Genomic DNA, 17122 nt, shown 5'->3' on the forward strand with positions numbered 1-17122 from the left:
TATGGCTGCCGTCGCATCATCCAGGTGGGGCTGCACATTGGTGGTGGTGGAGGGGATCCCCATTACCTGTAAAGCGCTTTGAGTGGAGTGTCCAGAAAAGCGCTATATAAGTGTAAGAAATTATTATTATTATTATTATTATTATAATGGGAGATTGTTCAGAAACTACAACACATACACTTACTACTGTAGGTATGTACACAGGTACAGGGTATTCATGCACATTTACACAGTAGCCATGTAGGTATAGACACACTTCTATACTAACTGTATAATAATAATAATAATAATAATAATAATAATAATAATAATAATAATAATAATAATAAACTTTATTTATAGAGCACCTTTCCTACAAATAGCAGCTTAAAGTGCTTTACAAACCAAGCATAAAAATAAAATCTTAAAATTAAGAGAAAATGTATACTTTCACTTGTAAAGGAAAAAACAGTAATACAGTAAAGCAACATAAATGTCAATGTCAAGATAAATTGCGTATTCACACACACTTACACACTACGTATTGACACATACACTAGCTATTCACACACATTTATATACTTACCAGGTATTTACACACACACAGAAACACAGCGATGAATTGCGAAACTTATCCACAGGCTCTGCAAATAAGGAAACTGTTTTTTTTGCATAGAACTTGTGGCTCCAAAACCAGGAAACACTTCAACAGCAGTTTCAGGAACTGTGAGAACTTTAAATGTATTTCCATTGAAACATGCCAGGATGAAGCTTCATAGTAACAAAACCTTTTTCATTGGGTGCTCGGTACCCACTAGAATTCTGGTTCTGATATTTTATAAACACTTCTCTACCAATTTTGTTTATATTTTAGTTAGCAGAGCGAGTATCCCAAACTTCTAAACAAGGAATCAATATGACTGATTGAGAGCCTCTCACTATAGAGTTTAAAAATCATGTACTATAGACTTTTAGTTGTTTTCCAGAAAGTGAACTTTCTCAAGGTTTATTTATGAATCACTGACAATGTAGGGCTGCCAGTCTGCCAGACTAAACAATCTACGTATTATGAGTAGATGTATATGTATAAAAAATGTTTTCTGGTATTGCAAGTAAATTTGTTTAATTTAGCCACAGGTAAAAGCAGTTGTATTCTGTGAACACAAAACAAAAGCTCCGTTTTTCTGTTCCCACTTAATGGAGGTCACAGTGTTCTTCATTCAAAGCACTGAAACCCATTCAGCTGTGATAACAACCCAGTAGGAATTCAGAATAACATCTGAATGAAATTTGCAAAGTGATGGTCTGTCTTCTGTGTCGCTTTTATTTTTTCACTTTGTGGGTCAACAGTCTGACGTTTTTAAGAAAGAAGCTTTACCCTGTTTTTGTGCAGCCCTAAAGATTTTAATTCTGCACTTGCGGGTCTTGGTTGTCGACACACTCAAAAAACATTTTTAAAATTATGCAACCAATTCAGGATAATGCAAAACATAAGAGTCACTTTGGAAAGATGTACAGATTAGGTTTTTAAGGGAAAATTAGAAATATGCTAAGCATACATACATATGTTAAGCATAAACATTCTTTGTTAAATGCCTTGGAGCAACCTTGCTGTGAAAAATATAAAATATAATAAAAATAAATTGAAATAAATGAAATATATAAAAATAAATTTAATTGAATACATGACATAGCAATGTTTAAGTATTAACAGCTGAAAGGGTCTGTTTACCTATATCTGAGCTTTTCCTTAACTTAAATAAGTGCAAAAAATATTTGCATCTGCAGAATTGCTGCTATCAAATAATCTTTAAAAGAATATGACATATTGCTGCAGCGGGCATTAGGTTATTTTTTTCAAGGTCACAACAGTAGTGATTATGCTGTACAATGGCTGAATAAGCTGTCTTCGTATGGACTAAAGGTTATTAATAAGTCATCTTCAGTGAGGAGTATGAATGTGTGATGTTTGTCATATATTAACTTCAAATCACTAGAAAACAAATGTCAAGAGCTACCCACATCAAATCCAATATGAAAATTCTGAGAAAGCTTAGGATATACAGTATGTTACACGGGCTAAATAAGATACAAATAAAAAAACTTTGCCTCTATTGATATTCCAACTACAGTATTATTACCCTTGTGTGTGATAACACGTAGGAATGCGAGCTGTTTGTCTGAGGTCGTCGGTCTTATAATACGCAAGCAGACAACAGCGTGCTGAGCAGACTGCTCCTGAGCAGAAGATCCGTGTCGTATTGTAGTCAGTCCCTGGCAGGATATGGCCACTGTGCACTTCGAGGCAATACCAGATCAAACACTGAAATGCGTTTTGTTTATAATATTGATAACGACGTGCAGTATACAGTATACGCGGAATTGGAAACGCCGAGTAACACTGGCATAGATTCGATTTCACTCGAATAGACACAGTTTTAAAATGCTGGCCTCAGTAGAAGAGTTTTCATACGCGCAGCAAAACTTATCAGACTGAAATAGTCCGTCCATATCCTTTCAGAATCAGTGTGCTACCTGCGCGCAGAGCAGTTCTTATCCTACACAACCAATCTGCTTCTCAGCAAACTCTTGCAAAGCACTGAACTGAGTCAGCAGCCATGCAGTCATGTGGTCCGCGCAGGAAATTCTAAAAAGTCTTGTGCAATACGTACAGTAACACCCAGCTCAGAGCTAGAATTATTGCCAGACCTGGCACATTGAAAACGCCCTAACCTCCCCTAGTTCCGTGACTAGTTCCTTGAAAAATCTGATCAGGCGTTAAATTTGTTCAGATTGTGGTGTGCTACGCTAGAGCGCGGTAAAAGCGAGGTAAAAATGTCGCGCAGCACTCAGAAATCATGGCAAAAAACATGGAGAAGTCATTCTGAGGGATGTTGGCCAGCGGTGGAATGGATGAATTGTTTGACTAAGGGTCAGAAGAATTCAAGATCATCCCCTGGCTGACACCTTTTCCCAGCAGTGTGGTGTGGTAGGTTCAGTTCTGGACTCACTGGTGGGTTGTGTGGGTTCAAATCCCACCGAGACAGTGCTGTTGTCCCACTAAGTGAGCTACTGTACATCACCTGAATTGTTTGGGGAAAACAGCTGTATAAAGGGGTGAAGCTGCTTTGGATAACAATGTCAGCGAAATAAATCAGGAAGCATGATATAAGCCCAAAACCTCTCCCTCTTCAGAAATGCCTCCTACACCCTGTTGAAGGTGTTTCTGTTCGCAAGATCCTAATAGGCTTATTTTAAGGTCGGTGTACAGTACCTCACAGCCCATTGTTCGTGCTGCCTCAGTCTTCATTGTTTTACTGCTCTAAGACTATGGCCAACAATTGGAAAGTAACCCGAGCTGTTTGCTTTCGATCAATTGTCTGAGAGCATTCACACGCATTCAAAGACACATCATCACTTTTTAGGTTTGAGGCTGCCTCGATACAAGAAAAAAACGGTCTGACTCCTGTTCGATTTCAGGATTTGCGCAGGTCCTTTTGAGTTATTTTACTATGTTTCCCAAAGAAGTGTGCGATGGAAAAACGTCAAGTTATCCCTGGTGAAAAAGAGAAGAGAGAATTCCAGAGGTGGGCAAATTCATTTTGTCCTCAGTGGTGACGTACAACGGCAGGATTATTGAAACCGTACTACAGAGTAAAGTCATCGCTCAGAACTGGCTCACCAAATCCTGCTGGCAGCCTGTGAAAGCATATATTTAAAAAAGACAGCTCTGAACTTGAACCTAATATGGCATAGTTCACAACTATTCATACTCTGGGATGCAGGATGAAAGTTTTGGATCAATTAGCCACTAAACAAGAGAGCAGGAGGGTCTGAATGACCTTGTCTCATTGTAACACTAGTGCTTATGTTTTTAGGATTAGATACAAGCGGTTTCACCTTAACTGTCCACAAGGACGGCTGGAGCTTTCTCCTTCTCCCTCTTGGAATTTTACTGACACTTTAAAATGAAGTGCCTTACATTTCCACCACTGAGGTTTTTGGAGAAATTGGATTTTGGGGGTCATGATTAGATTGGAACAATTTTGGGGGGGTAGTGCAGTAATAAGCATTTCATCGCCCTTGTGCTTATGACAATAAACTGAACTGAGCTGATAAACCGAGCTGAATATCATAAACGTCAGAAATTCTAGGGCTGTCCGAGATGAAATAGGCTATAATTCTATTCAGAAAATATTACTCTGAGAAGAGGAAGTGCACTGTCATGTTTTATTACTTCTGCTACAGTTTCACTGATTTCATGCCTATATAGACATAGCATTCATGAACATCCAGGTACTCCCTCTAATGTATATATATATATGACACATTGTGTTGGTAATTACATGTGTGCTTTTGTGTAATTACGATGTTATTATGCATAATTACATTTTCATTAACTGTGTCATTTCTTGTACCTGTTCTTGCTGCTACACAAATCATGGTTATTACAAAGTAAAGTTTGTGGTTAAATATACATATAACAGAATTTAACTTGAACAACATTTTAACAATGCATTTCTTTATATTTAAGAGTAAGTACATATAGTATGTGTGTAGTGAATAATTAATTATACATTACCGGTGTGAATGTAAACACAATGTTACTGAGTTGGGTTTGAATATATGGGAAATTAAATTCAAATTAATAACGGAGCATGCTCTGTCAATTCATATTCAGTCCTATCATTGTTTTTTGCATTTAAATAATTTTGATTTTCAACAGATAGTCACTTATAATACAACAATGGCAGCAACCTGAATAACATTGTAGTGCACAAGCATGTGATTTAAATGCAAAATATGTGTTCACCCATACACTTTTTGTTTTCCTATTGTGCTGTTTAATGAAATACCAATTTTAAAAAATGCCTGTCCAGGTGAGTTTCTCATGTGTCTTGTGTCTGTTTGCAGCAGGTCATGTGATAATGACACAATGTCGTGCGATTAGCTCTGTTGTTGATTTGCGAGTGTGTGACTGATTTTTTTTAAAGCCGTTTCCTTATAATGTTTATCTCTAAATACCTGAAATTCAATACCTCTGCCTTTGGGCCTTTTATATGAAATTCCAAAAAAAAAGGGAAGAGACAAACTATATTGTTTATTCATACTAGTCCTGCAATGTCTAACACCCCTTCTCTACACTCACCAGTAGTTGACCTTTGAATAATGTGCACCTTGCACTAAAGAAACCTGAGGCACCATTTAGTTGTTCATTAACGACAGATAACACCATCTGACTCTTACAAATCACAGCCCTTAACTGAGCAGATCAGGCAACACCAGCCACAGACAGACATGTGAGAAAAGTAAAAAAAAAACAACTGCATTTCTGTCATAGCTGCAGAAAAGACTGGAAAAGTGACACATTTATTCCTGACCTCTGAAACTCAGAATGTGCCAAGAACTTTGCTCAGCTTAATTAATAGATGTGTGTGTGTGTGTGTCAGGGGTGGTGGGGAGGGAGAAGAGAGTTGAGAAATCCTCATTTCTTGCTTTTTCTGCTGGTTGAGGAAAAGAAATGCTTTTCGACCTTTGCTTCATGTTAATCAGTTTTAAAGAAGGGAAAAAAAAGGTGTAACTGGAACATGTAGAGGGGGTGGTGATGTTCGTTTCCTTTTACAGGGACTTTTACAGGAGTTAATTTTTCATTATCTTATTAAGTTTCTGGCTAATACTTTTAACCAAAGTAACTTATTTATACAGCTAAGTATTTTACTGGAACAATTCAGGTAAAAACCTTGTTCAATGGTATAACAAGAACATCTTAACAGGAATTTGAACCCACAATATGCCAGTTATGAGGCCAGACTTTTAACTGCCTCTCTGATGTATTTACCTTTATGTTACAATGCAGTATCTGCAATTAACATGACTACGCTGGAAAAATACGCTAAGTGTTATTCATTGACTGGACTTTACAATAGCCATTTCCATAGCAACAGGACTGAGATACAGCTTATATGTTTTTTAAAATAACTTCAGGGTTCATACTGATTGTGGTGACATGTAAATTGAAACAGAGTTTAACCAAACTTAACTGGAAAAACAGGCGTATAGTTCATTGTGATATATTTTAAGTTAAACAGGCTTTTTCTCCGCCTTATCAAGTATGTATTAGTGGGAGTACAGAAAGTATTCTTGTTCCAATGCCACGAGTAAACAGGCAGAACAAAGGATTATATCCACAATGACCTCTCTCACAGTAAAGTTCTCCCGTGTGACTTTAACCAGGCAATTAATCTGCAATCTCTCTTTCTCTGTTCAGCACTGTCAGACCTGGAATATCAGTCTTTTTTTAAGGGGAAGAAGATGGCAGGAACCATAGACATTTTAAAAATCTGAATGCCTCCAAAAAGTTTGGTGAATTTCTTGAATAAAACCACAAAGTCCCAGCAGACACTTTGGATATCTTTTATACTGGATCATTTTTGGCCTGTCAAAGCTTTGACCCTGAGTTAAGAGCATCTTCTTTCACTGAGAATTTCCTGGCAGTACAAGCAGATAGGTAACCTTTTATTTTTCATTTTCACGACACCAAGACAAACCAAATAGAACTCCTTGACTAACACTTTCAGAAGCACTGCACAGATGACTTATTGCCTTGTTAGGCCTTAAAGCAGCGTGAAGTCATGCCTCCATCAAAAAGAATAAGCAAGCAAAAAGAAAGCTAATCAAAGTCAATTGTATTGAATATATCCCTAACAGCAAGATGACAAGGGACTTTCAGTGAAACCGTTTCACTGGTGTTACCCCACCTTAGACCAACAACACTTTTTATCCAACTCCTTATCTAATCTGACGAAGGAAACCATTTGATGTTGACTAGTTTAAAAATATGCACATCAGCTTCCAAAATGAGAGGTTCAGATTTTAATCCTCCCAAATTGATTGACTTGGTTCTGAATAAATTGCTTTTTTTTTTAAGTGAGATACTACACCTCTCATTAAAATTCAAAACGGCAGTCAGAAGGCAAGCTAATTCTGTGTGTGCACTGTGTTTGACCTGTCTGAAACAGCCCTGCTGTTACACTGTGGAGCTGAAAAAAAAAACCTAGAAGATTTACAAAAGAGAATTACGGAGAAGAACTGGTTAAAAGGTATTAATGTATGTGTCTTATTTTCGTGTCATTTTATGATGTTTTTATAAAGTAAAAAAGAGTAGGAGGTCTTGTTAACATGCTTCAGTTAAAAACCTGCTAAATAGATTATATTATATTAAAGTATCTTAACTATGATCACCGGTTGTCCATCAGTTTAGCAATCAAAGCTGACTAAACATAAACATATGAGCATTCGTTTAGATGCGACTTAATTTCGTTCCAACTAATATTCCAGTTTTTCACATGGATGTCAACCTCTCCAGCACTGCAATTCTACAATTTCTTGACATCAAATTTAAAGACTGTAGGGTTCATGCCAGGTAAAACTCACAAGTGAAAGGCTGCTCTTAATCCAGGAGATGCAGCTCTTGTTTACACTATACGCTGTGGCAGCATCATGATAAATTCAGAACTCGCAGAAAAAAGCGGAATATCGGTACGCTCCATGATGTCATTCTCCCAGCCGAAACTCACAGCTGTCACAGCAAGCAGTAAAAATGGAAAACATATTCTGTTGTGAGGAGCGACTTCAATGCTGACAGCTGCAGCCTGGTAAAGTCGCCTCCTCTTTGTTAGCTGTTGGCTGTTTCTGAGTGTTGAAGAATAAGTTCTTTTGAAGTTATGCTGACCAGTAACACAAAGCGAAAGCACTTGTCCCTTCACATGCTGCGAGATGTTGTAAGAATCTCCACTGTACCTTTATCAAGTTTCGCGGTCCTCATGTGCGCTGGGGAGACCAGGGAAGACTGCTCTTTCGCAGAACCAACTTTAGAACTATTTATCCCCACGGTCATGGGAGCAGAAAAGCTCTGCAACACCTGGTCTGTTCGTCCTTATTGTAGCAGGCTGGTCAGTGGAGCTGATTGAGAAGTCATTTGCTGGGAGAGTTGGGTGAGAGGCAGGGGGGTGGGTGGAGCAGAGGAGAAGGTAGAGGGGGAGGTTGTGCTGTACTACCTGCTGCATAAACCTATGACTGCTTGGATCACTCTGGCTAACCCAGGTGGAACTAATGGATTTTCAGAAGTCCTAACCAAGAAATAGAGGAGGGCCGGCTCCTGAGTCCAGACCTGCAAAAACAATGTTATTCATTCCTTCCCCTTTTTCTTTCAACTTTTCAGTTAATTCATATACAAATACTCCCAGAGGACTCCGAGGCTCTGGAACTGGGTGTGCATACAGTATGTGTGTGCGCCTGTTTGTGTTGTAACGGAACAGATAAGGAGACTCACGGTAATGTAAGGGGGGAGTGGTGGAGACCTCTCACTCAAACGTGCTGGTGTTTTTTTCCCCCTCTCTCCTGTTCGTTATCTTTAAGCTGGGCCTGCGAGGCTGGAAACGAAGGGCCGAGCGGTTTGCCATTAAGACACGTTTGTGCCGGGACACAGTGTTGTGTTTGCCTCAGTGAAGGACTGGAGGCAGGCATAGAATGTGTGGTTCGGACCGTTAAAATGTTGTGTACATAACAACGGGCAAGGAGCTCCCAGCAGCACTGAGGCTAAGCAAATAACACACCTTGTCAAGTAGCTAAGGGCAGGAACAAAACACAAAACGTACGACACGGCATGGGGGATACAGTCACATCAAGCATCTTTTCACTTCAGCAGGAAGAAGGAAAAGCCCAAAGCGAGAGGAGAGGAAAAACCTCCAAAACATGGTACAAGATTGGCTAAAGTAATACAAGCTCCATTACTGATGTAGAAAGGTCTTCATTACCAATAAATGGAGGCCTTTTCAAATTTTCTTTGTCAGTGTCCTATCTTTTTTTTTAGACCACACAGACTCTGTCACAGATATCTAAAATTGAAAGTATCATCAGGGTCCCTGAAACTGTCTTCTTTAAAACATCTGTATGAGTGAAGAGATGACAACAGCAGGAAACTGGAAAGCAATGGCTCTTGAGCAGAGCTCATAAATATTGTGCAGGAATAAATCCATCGGCCTGGCAAAAGTTCTGTAGGATCTCAAACAGCAGAAAACCACCCCTTTCTCCCCCGTTTCACACACCCAAATATAACGCATAAGAGTTCATTTACAAATCAGGACGTGTGCTTACAAGATGGCACAGTATATCTTGACTTAAACTGTTCGAACGATTTTCCATTTTTAAATCGATGATGGTGTAGATCTGCCCTTAAAAACGTCCACTCTGGAATATCAGATCTAGTCTTAAAAGAGACAAACTGTGAGGATTTTACTAGTTCTGGGCTAACAAAAGGCAGTAACATCTTAGGTCATTTGGTTTCCTGCAAATATTTGCAATCTGTATTAAGTCTGTTAAAAGAGCCAGGTCGCATTATTCAATACTCAAACATTAAGAGTCGTGTGATTTATTGAATCATGATCAACATGCAAAGGATGAAGCCTGAATAACTGGCCAGTCTAGAGTTCCATGACTTGTGGCGTTGAATGAACTCAACATAGGCTATAAGCAACAGCACCTGACATGGCCTCTAGTGTCTCTTTCTATATTAGACTTAAATATCCAGCAACTGTCCTACACGGTGAAACACAAATCTTGACAACACAAACTAAAAAGTATAGGTGGAAGTATATATGGAAAATAAACCTCAGCATTGATAGCATAATTGATAGATCCATAGTCTCGTTCAAATTTTAATTATAATGAAATTGTATTTCTCCATGCACTCACTGTGATGAAGGAAGCGCTTTTCGTACAGTTGAGCAAACGATTTCACGGAGATTTCCTACAGTATGTGCTTGTCTTCAGCCCTGACCCCAAGTGATGGGCCTTATTGCATTGAAACCTATTGCAAGGGGTTCTGCATGACAAAGCACTGTATTTATTTTCTCTGCAAGGCAATTACCCACACTGGTGATCAGACCGCTAAAAGAGTCAGCTTCCATTAACTTAACGAGTCTACAGTCCTCTTTCTTTGCTCAGTCTGTTGCAGAGTGTTCTTTGAGTTCCAAGGAACCCGTTCCCTGGTTTTCTCTCCAATTGCTAAAAAGACACTGAATCTCACCATATCCCTGCCCTTTCGTACATTAGAGTGCCTCACACATCTTCCTGGAGACAGAAAGCACAATGATAATGATTACCTTACAAGCAAGAATAGCACCTATAACACCCAATGCTATTTAAGAGCTCTTTATATAATGTGGCAAAAATTCAGAAACCTGGACTCTTTCCCTATAAAATGCAACGTGATCTGCTGGGTGAAAGTCTACCGAGTAATCTATGTAAGAATTTGAAAAGGGAGAACGTGTATGTCCAAGAATGATTAACAGCGTGAATATATCACAGAAAGTCTTGCTCCTTTCACAGCCCAACTAACTTCTCTTTTCTGTGTGCTCTTTGTTATCAGGTACTTTATCAAGGGAAAGTTTCTGCGTGTTGACAAAAATGCATAAGGAAATAAAGAAGCAGAATGTACAGTAACTTGGCCATTACCACTTCGCACAAGAAGAATTTGGGGGCTTAAATTCCACCTGTAATACTGTAAACCAGGCTTTGACGAACCTTGATGAATTGCCTAGATGTGATGACTGACAAATCAAGTAATTCAATGTGTGCATACATGGCCCAGTTTTGCTAAAAAATCCACTTCAGGGTAAATATAATTTCTGAGAATTTCCTCTGCACCTTGCCTTATTTGTCCATCAGAACAGTGGGAGGGTTTGTAGAGCTTTCATCTGGTTAGACTTTGTTAAAACATTCAGAGTTTAGCCTACTCAACGGCTCAGATCAAATCAATTCACCTGAGGGAAAAGGCTGAGGATATTGGTTGCATCTTTCCGTATGCCTGCCGAAAAACCAAAGAGGATCTATAAACCACCAGTTAGCCGCGTGAGAACCTGCCCTGCCTGCCTTAACCCTGAGTTAAATTCACCTCTGGAGAGACTAGAATTCATGGTTTAGCCTCATGTGCTTTATTGGGCACACGTTCAATATAAGTGATAAAGATCATTAGAGGTGGTGTACAGTAAATGTGATAAGATTCCTGTGAACAGGAAAGAGATGTTCAAACACAAATGTGAAGGGAAGCATGCTCCTGTCATTAACCTGAAGTGGACTGCAAAACTGTGATCTGACAAAAGACAAAAGACTGTGCATTTTTATAAAACTGAGAAAGTCAATGGCAACAACAGGTTCGTTGCTTTGTGTCGAATTAAAAGTCCATTTTCTTTATTCAACTAACAGGTTGACTTTGATGAGTTATTGAATAACATATTTGATGCCTTGAAGTCAATGCGTGACATAAACCTGGTCACGGATTATACAACGAACATATCACAAACTTTTGGAAATTCCTAAGAGGAAAAAAGACTGTGAATCAAGCATGCTACACTGCATGGGCTACACAAAAGAAAACTGCACATTAGGCTACAAGAGTGACCTCCTTCAAATTGGGGTCACTATACTGTCTTTGTCTTACACATTAAGGGGAGTCGTGACTAGCTAGGAAACCTATTTTACCAGCAGTACAGTCACATGAGGAATTCATTCCCATATCTGACTGGCCCCAGTTGTTCTAGTATTTTCACTAAGATGCTGTCTCGTGTGATGCTCTCTTCAAGCACAAACCAGACCTCCTCCTTGTTTCATTTCTGCTTAGAACTAATCACACACAACTAGTTTAACCACGCCACACCCATTTAACCATCAATATGTGGTGTATAAGCCAAGTGACGATACTTCCTGTAGCTTTTGGCAAAGGATTATTACTCCTTACTCCTGTATTGAACCCAAACGTATTTATGTTATAATTATCGACGTTTGTTGTTTTAAGGTCCTACAACACGAAGGAAAAGAGATAATGAGAACTGAATCCAAAGTTTAAGGTGCCTGGAGCACTCACCCTGTTCTTACCTGCAGTGTCTGAGCACCCTCAATGAAGTACTGGGCCGTGAGCTGGGAGCAGAAACAGCAAATGAAATTTGAAAAGACTTAGACAAAATTCAAGACAGGGCAACAGTCCAACGGCCTCCCCTTGTCTGAAACTGACCTTATGTTGATAAGTACAGTACTTATGTTGAGGACTGATTATGATCAGCAATTCAGACCATGAACCAACGCTGGTGACCAGACTGACATCTCAGCCACAGGAACTGAATATTAAAATATCGGTTTCTTATAATGTTGTTTTTTCTTTCAATTCCTGACTAGACTAAAACACACCCCACGTTATGAAATCATTATGAAATTGTGGTCATGCCAAACTGCTTAACCCACAACATGCCCATACAATTTGTTGGCACTTTTGTTGGCACACTGCATAGAACTCAAGAGGCCCTAAAATCCTAGAGCGCGTCAGCCTGCTTAGGGGTTTCAGCTGTGAGTTTGCTAAAGGTAGTTAGCACCCTGTATCTGAAAAATTGATTATTTGTTTAAATACCACACTTATTTGTCAGGGATGTTAATGTCAATGGTTTGTTCAATAACCATTCACCATAGCAAATAGCAAGTATAGATATTTACAGATTTGTATGCATGTATTTTACCTAGGCATTAGCTAACCAATTTACTAGTACATCTTTCTTATCACAGCTTTCTCATTGTGTCCAACACAACTCCTGCAGTGTCTTTACAAAGTTGAGTAGGTGAGTGATATTTTTCTCTCCCGTCACTATCAGCTGGTGAAGTGAAAATAACACAAGAGGTATAGAGGAGATAATACCGAAGATGTTTAAGGCTTTGATGCCAAACCAGTGTAAAATACCTAGCTGAAAACCATAAACATCATCCCATCATCCCAGAGAAGATTCATGGAAGACCAAAATAGAACAGCAAAAGGAATAAAAAGCATGCCATAGACAGACAGGAGGAGCTTTTTCACTCATTCACGGAATAAACCAGTTTTGTTGACATGATTAAAGCAACCAGCCCATAGTTACACAGGAAATCAATCAATAAAGGAATCAATAACCTGGGATCAATACATATAACTAGTGCCCTGTTCGAGCTGGAACAAACACGTAGCAATGCTGGATCTGCCACTGGCTGGAAGGGGCCGTCAGGGGAAGATCCTGTTGTCCTGGGCCGGTAGGCCACGGGTGTTGTTACTTCCTTTCAGCGCACGCCGAACAACGCAGACGCACATTGTCTTCCTGTCCTTCACGGCCTGCCATTAATGGTGTTACAGCCAAACGGATTTATTGAGATTTGGCGTCTTTTCCAAGCTACAGGGTGCACACCGTAGCTCCAGCCAGGGAGAATCCAGCACAGGAGGACATGTTTGAAGACTGAATGGAGAGAGAGGCAGAGCAGAACCTGGGGCAAGGCTCATTAATCCCAAAAACTCACAGGGATTCTCTAACAGCAGTGTAGATCACACCCCAGAAGGGCTAATGGACTCTATTGGCATAATTTTCCCAATTGCCATAAGGAATTAAATTCGAGAAACAAATCAAAGTTGGGGTAAAACCAGAGTTAGATGGTGCAATGCACAGGAATGGAAACACAGCACAAATATCATCTACAATCTAATGTATCTTAACAATCAACCATATGAGTTGGGTGCAACTCAGAAACCCACTCTCCTACTGAACATCTTGAACTCAAGCAAATCACTCCCTTGAGTCCCCTTCCTTGCTAATAGGAGGGTCAAAGATCAGCTCAGCCTCACTGACCCATGAGGAGTAAAGGTCTGATATGAAGCAGCACATTTACCCGATGTATCGCATGTTGGCGGGTGGAGGAGGGGATGCCGTAAAAGATTCAAGTCAATATTTAAGCTGGAGGAATGAGCTGGCTTTGCCATTAAACAATAACCGCCTTCTTCCTGCTGTAAACCTTAACACTCTGCTGAGTGAATTGAAGGTTTTAATCTCATATTGTTTTTTTACTGCCACAGCTATCAGTTTCTTTGGGATTTCTATATGTAAAAATGCTTGGGGCGACTTCTGAAAATAGAATAAAACCCTTGTCATCATTCCCCATACCTACAGAAGAGGTTTTTCTATTTAACGGGGGGTTGTCTCCTGTTAGATTTAACCTTATTCTCTGCACATAGATGGTATATGAATTCCCTAATAATTTCCTTCAGCATTCATTAAAGATCTAGTCATAGTTTACACCTAGACGACAACATCTGATGGAAAGCCAAGACGTACATTTTCTTTTCCAGTGAAAGATAAATACCAAATGGCAAATGACTTTTTTCGCAGATAATTGCTCTTAACAATGTGCACAAAAGCCCAAATTCAAAATGAAAACAGATAAATTCCTTACCCTGTCTGCTGTGTACAGTAAATGGCCAAGTTTAAACTGTCAGTTATCTCAAATGCAGGAAAAACTTGTGATTCGCATATTATATAAAGATGAGAGTGTCTTTACAGTTCTTCACCAAAAAAAACATGCCATAGGAAATCCTTTATGCTACAACTGCTCCACTCATTTCCTGTCAGTAACAGTGTTCTAGCCATCTTATTTGGTGTTTTAAAAGACAAACAGCACACATTTGGCAGTGCACCTGTGGGGAAACTCTTGCATCTGTGGAATGTCAGTGTAATTGACTGCATTAGAAGACTTAGTCTTCTGTTGAGAAATCTGTAAAGACAGGATTATGAAATCCGGTGTCTAAATCTGCCAACAGGCAAATTTGTTTGTGACCCCTGGAATGATTGAGCACTTTCTGGAGGAATTAATTGTTATTAATTGTAAAGCATTGGGAAAGGATGCGAGAATCATTTTCTAGACTCTATGTGCTGCTGCCTCAGCTCAAAGATGAGCCAAATACTTCCCTAACAACTGGTTTCATTTCTCAGCTCCACTGGTTTCATTTCTGTCAGGGGATGGCTGCGGCCTGCCTCAAGCACTGCTGAAGTTTGGATTGAAGAGTCACTTTTTGACCAGTGTTTCTTCATTGTACTGCACTTCCCCGTAGCAAGTATCATCTGCACCTCTCCTGTCGATGAGGGTCCCCCCCACAGCATGAAATCATCTGGCCTCAATGCAGAACATGAGCTCATATTATAACGTGCCGTCAACGTTTTCTGCTGTGATACTTAATGTTGTTCGTGTTAAGTCAATGAGCAGGTTTTGCTAGAACCACTAGCCGAGCAAGTTTGTGTTTTGAGAACTTCATGGAACAGTGAACCCCCGCCATCATAGTGGTTCCCCACAGCCTGTCAAAGCTTCTCTGTGTTCCTTTAAACAACTGTTCCACTCATAAACAAACGACAGAGATGGACTGAGCGGCTTTGTCACCACAGCAACGTCTCTTCAGTGTGTAAACCAGGTCTTTCCACACTGCCTGGATCTGATGAACTCAAGCACCGAAAGGGTATGTACACAGCACCGCAGGGAGATAACAGTAACTGCCATTTCATGGAGCTGTCCATCAGCTAGGAATCGGTTGCATACTCCAGGGCAGAAATGCGCAGAAGGATCTGTTCGGAACGTTTTCTGAAATGTATTTCCCTGATGATTTCACACTTCCCTGTTTGCATTATTACATTTACACCATACACATTTTTCTCACCAACAATTTCCCAGTTTATAACATTCTTTGCCAACCCACATGCTTGATGCAACAAGATTAGAATTCTACCCTGATTAACTTGATTGATCTACAGTATTATGTAAGTCATGTAATAATAATACTTAACAACTCATATATTTTTGGACACTCCACTGAAAGCACTTTGCAGATAATGAGGACTCCCTTCCACACCACCAATGTGCAGCCCCACCTGGATGATGTAATGGCAGCCATAGTGTGCCACTACACTCACCACACACCAGCTATCAGTGGGGAGGAGAACAGAGTGGTGAAGCCAATTCATAGATGGGAGTTATTAGGCAGCCATGATTGGAAAATGCCAATGTGAAAATTGGCCAGGATGCTGGGGTAATGCCCCTGCTCTTTTCGAGAAACACTCTGGGATTTTTAATGACCACAGAGAGTCAGGACCTCAGTTTCTCATCCGAAGGATGGTGCCTTTTTACACTATAGCTTCCCTGTTTTTATACTGGGGCATTACAGCCCACATAGACCACAGGGTGAGCGCCCCCTACTGGCCCCTTCCAGCGGCAACTTTAGTTTTCTCAGGAGGTCTCTCATCCAGGTACTGACCAGGCTCACACCTGCTGAGCTTCAGTGGGCTGCCAGTTGGGACTTGCAGGGTGATGTGACTGCCGGCTATGTAGTTTCCAAGGACCATATTTAAATGGAAGACATTTAAATGGTATACGTTGATTCAAAGTGTAGTAGCCCTAAAAAGAAGTGCAATTTGCCCTTTCAAATCAAGCAATTAGGTCAGTTAGTGAGTGAATGCTTTGCTGCTTTAACAGACAGAAAAGTCTGCAGTCCTCAAGGACCTGATCTTGATAGCCTTAGTTCAGATGCCTAAAACAGGCACTGAAATGAATTATTGAGTTTCCTCATACCAAAAAGACTCCAGAGAAGCCTATTGTAAATTAACACTGCTCACACAGGTACTAACAGTTCTCATTCTGTTCCTGTATTTTATTAGGTAAACCTACCAACAACAAACTCTCATCTCATCCCACCAAGGATTTTAATCCCCAACCCTCCCATAGTCCAGAATCTGGAGCCCCAGAAATTACTTCAAGCTGCCGCCTAAATGGTTAAAGTGTTGGAGGTATGAGATTTGAAAAACTAAATAAATACAGATACTGTATGCAGAAGCCCCTTGAGGGCACTGGGCTGTGTAAATAAAAGAAAGGAAATTAAAATGTCTCAAAACACAATTAACAAACCATAAAACGAATTCAGGGGACACCAGGATAGTCAACAATTGGGCTAGCATTAACTCCATTAACACACAGCAGGGGGGTGGCTGACTGATGACCTGTGACTCCAGAGTTGCAACAGACAACAGGTCCCAACAAATAACAATAGACCCCAGTTGATTAACAAACTGAAGGACTTAAAGAACCAAGTTACCTCAGCTTCTGAGGATTAAAAAATAAAAAGAATATAGTCTTAATTGAAGCTTCAAGAAACCCCTTGCTCATTCTGTAAAAAAAACTGAAATTCAATCAAAAAAAGCCACAGGGCCATTTTTTTTACAATTTGCCGTGTTTGATAAAACCTTCTCCAGCTAACCTGCTG

At 39.9% G+C, this 17122-nt stretch overlaps 1 protein-coding gene across 9 annotated transcripts in view; it reads right to left on the reverse strand.

Annotated features, from left to right (window-relative positions):
- rbm47 (RNA binding motif protein 47) overlaps nucleotides 1-17122 on the reverse strand; it is an 82776-nt gene that overhangs the window by 14723 nt on the left and 50931 nt on the right. Inside the window, exon 1 of one of the 9 annotated variants that reach the window (XM_015345760.2) lies at nucleotides 7780-8049. The exons of the other annotated variants lie outside the window; for them this stretch is intronic. The gene's annotated coding sequence lies outside the window, so the exon portion shown is untranslated. Of the gene's footprint in view, nucleotides 1-7779; nucleotides 8050-17122 lie in introns of those variants that run through there. 9 annotated transcript variants of the gene reach the window in all.

Source organism: Lepisosteus oculatus, chromosome 1 (assembly GCF_040954835.1).
Source record: "Lepisosteus oculatus isolate fLepOcu1 chromosome 1, fLepOcu1.hap2, whole genome shotgun sequence".
NCBI lineage: Eukaryota > Metazoa > Chordata > Actinopteri > Semionotiformes > Lepisosteidae > Lepisosteus > Lepisosteus oculatus.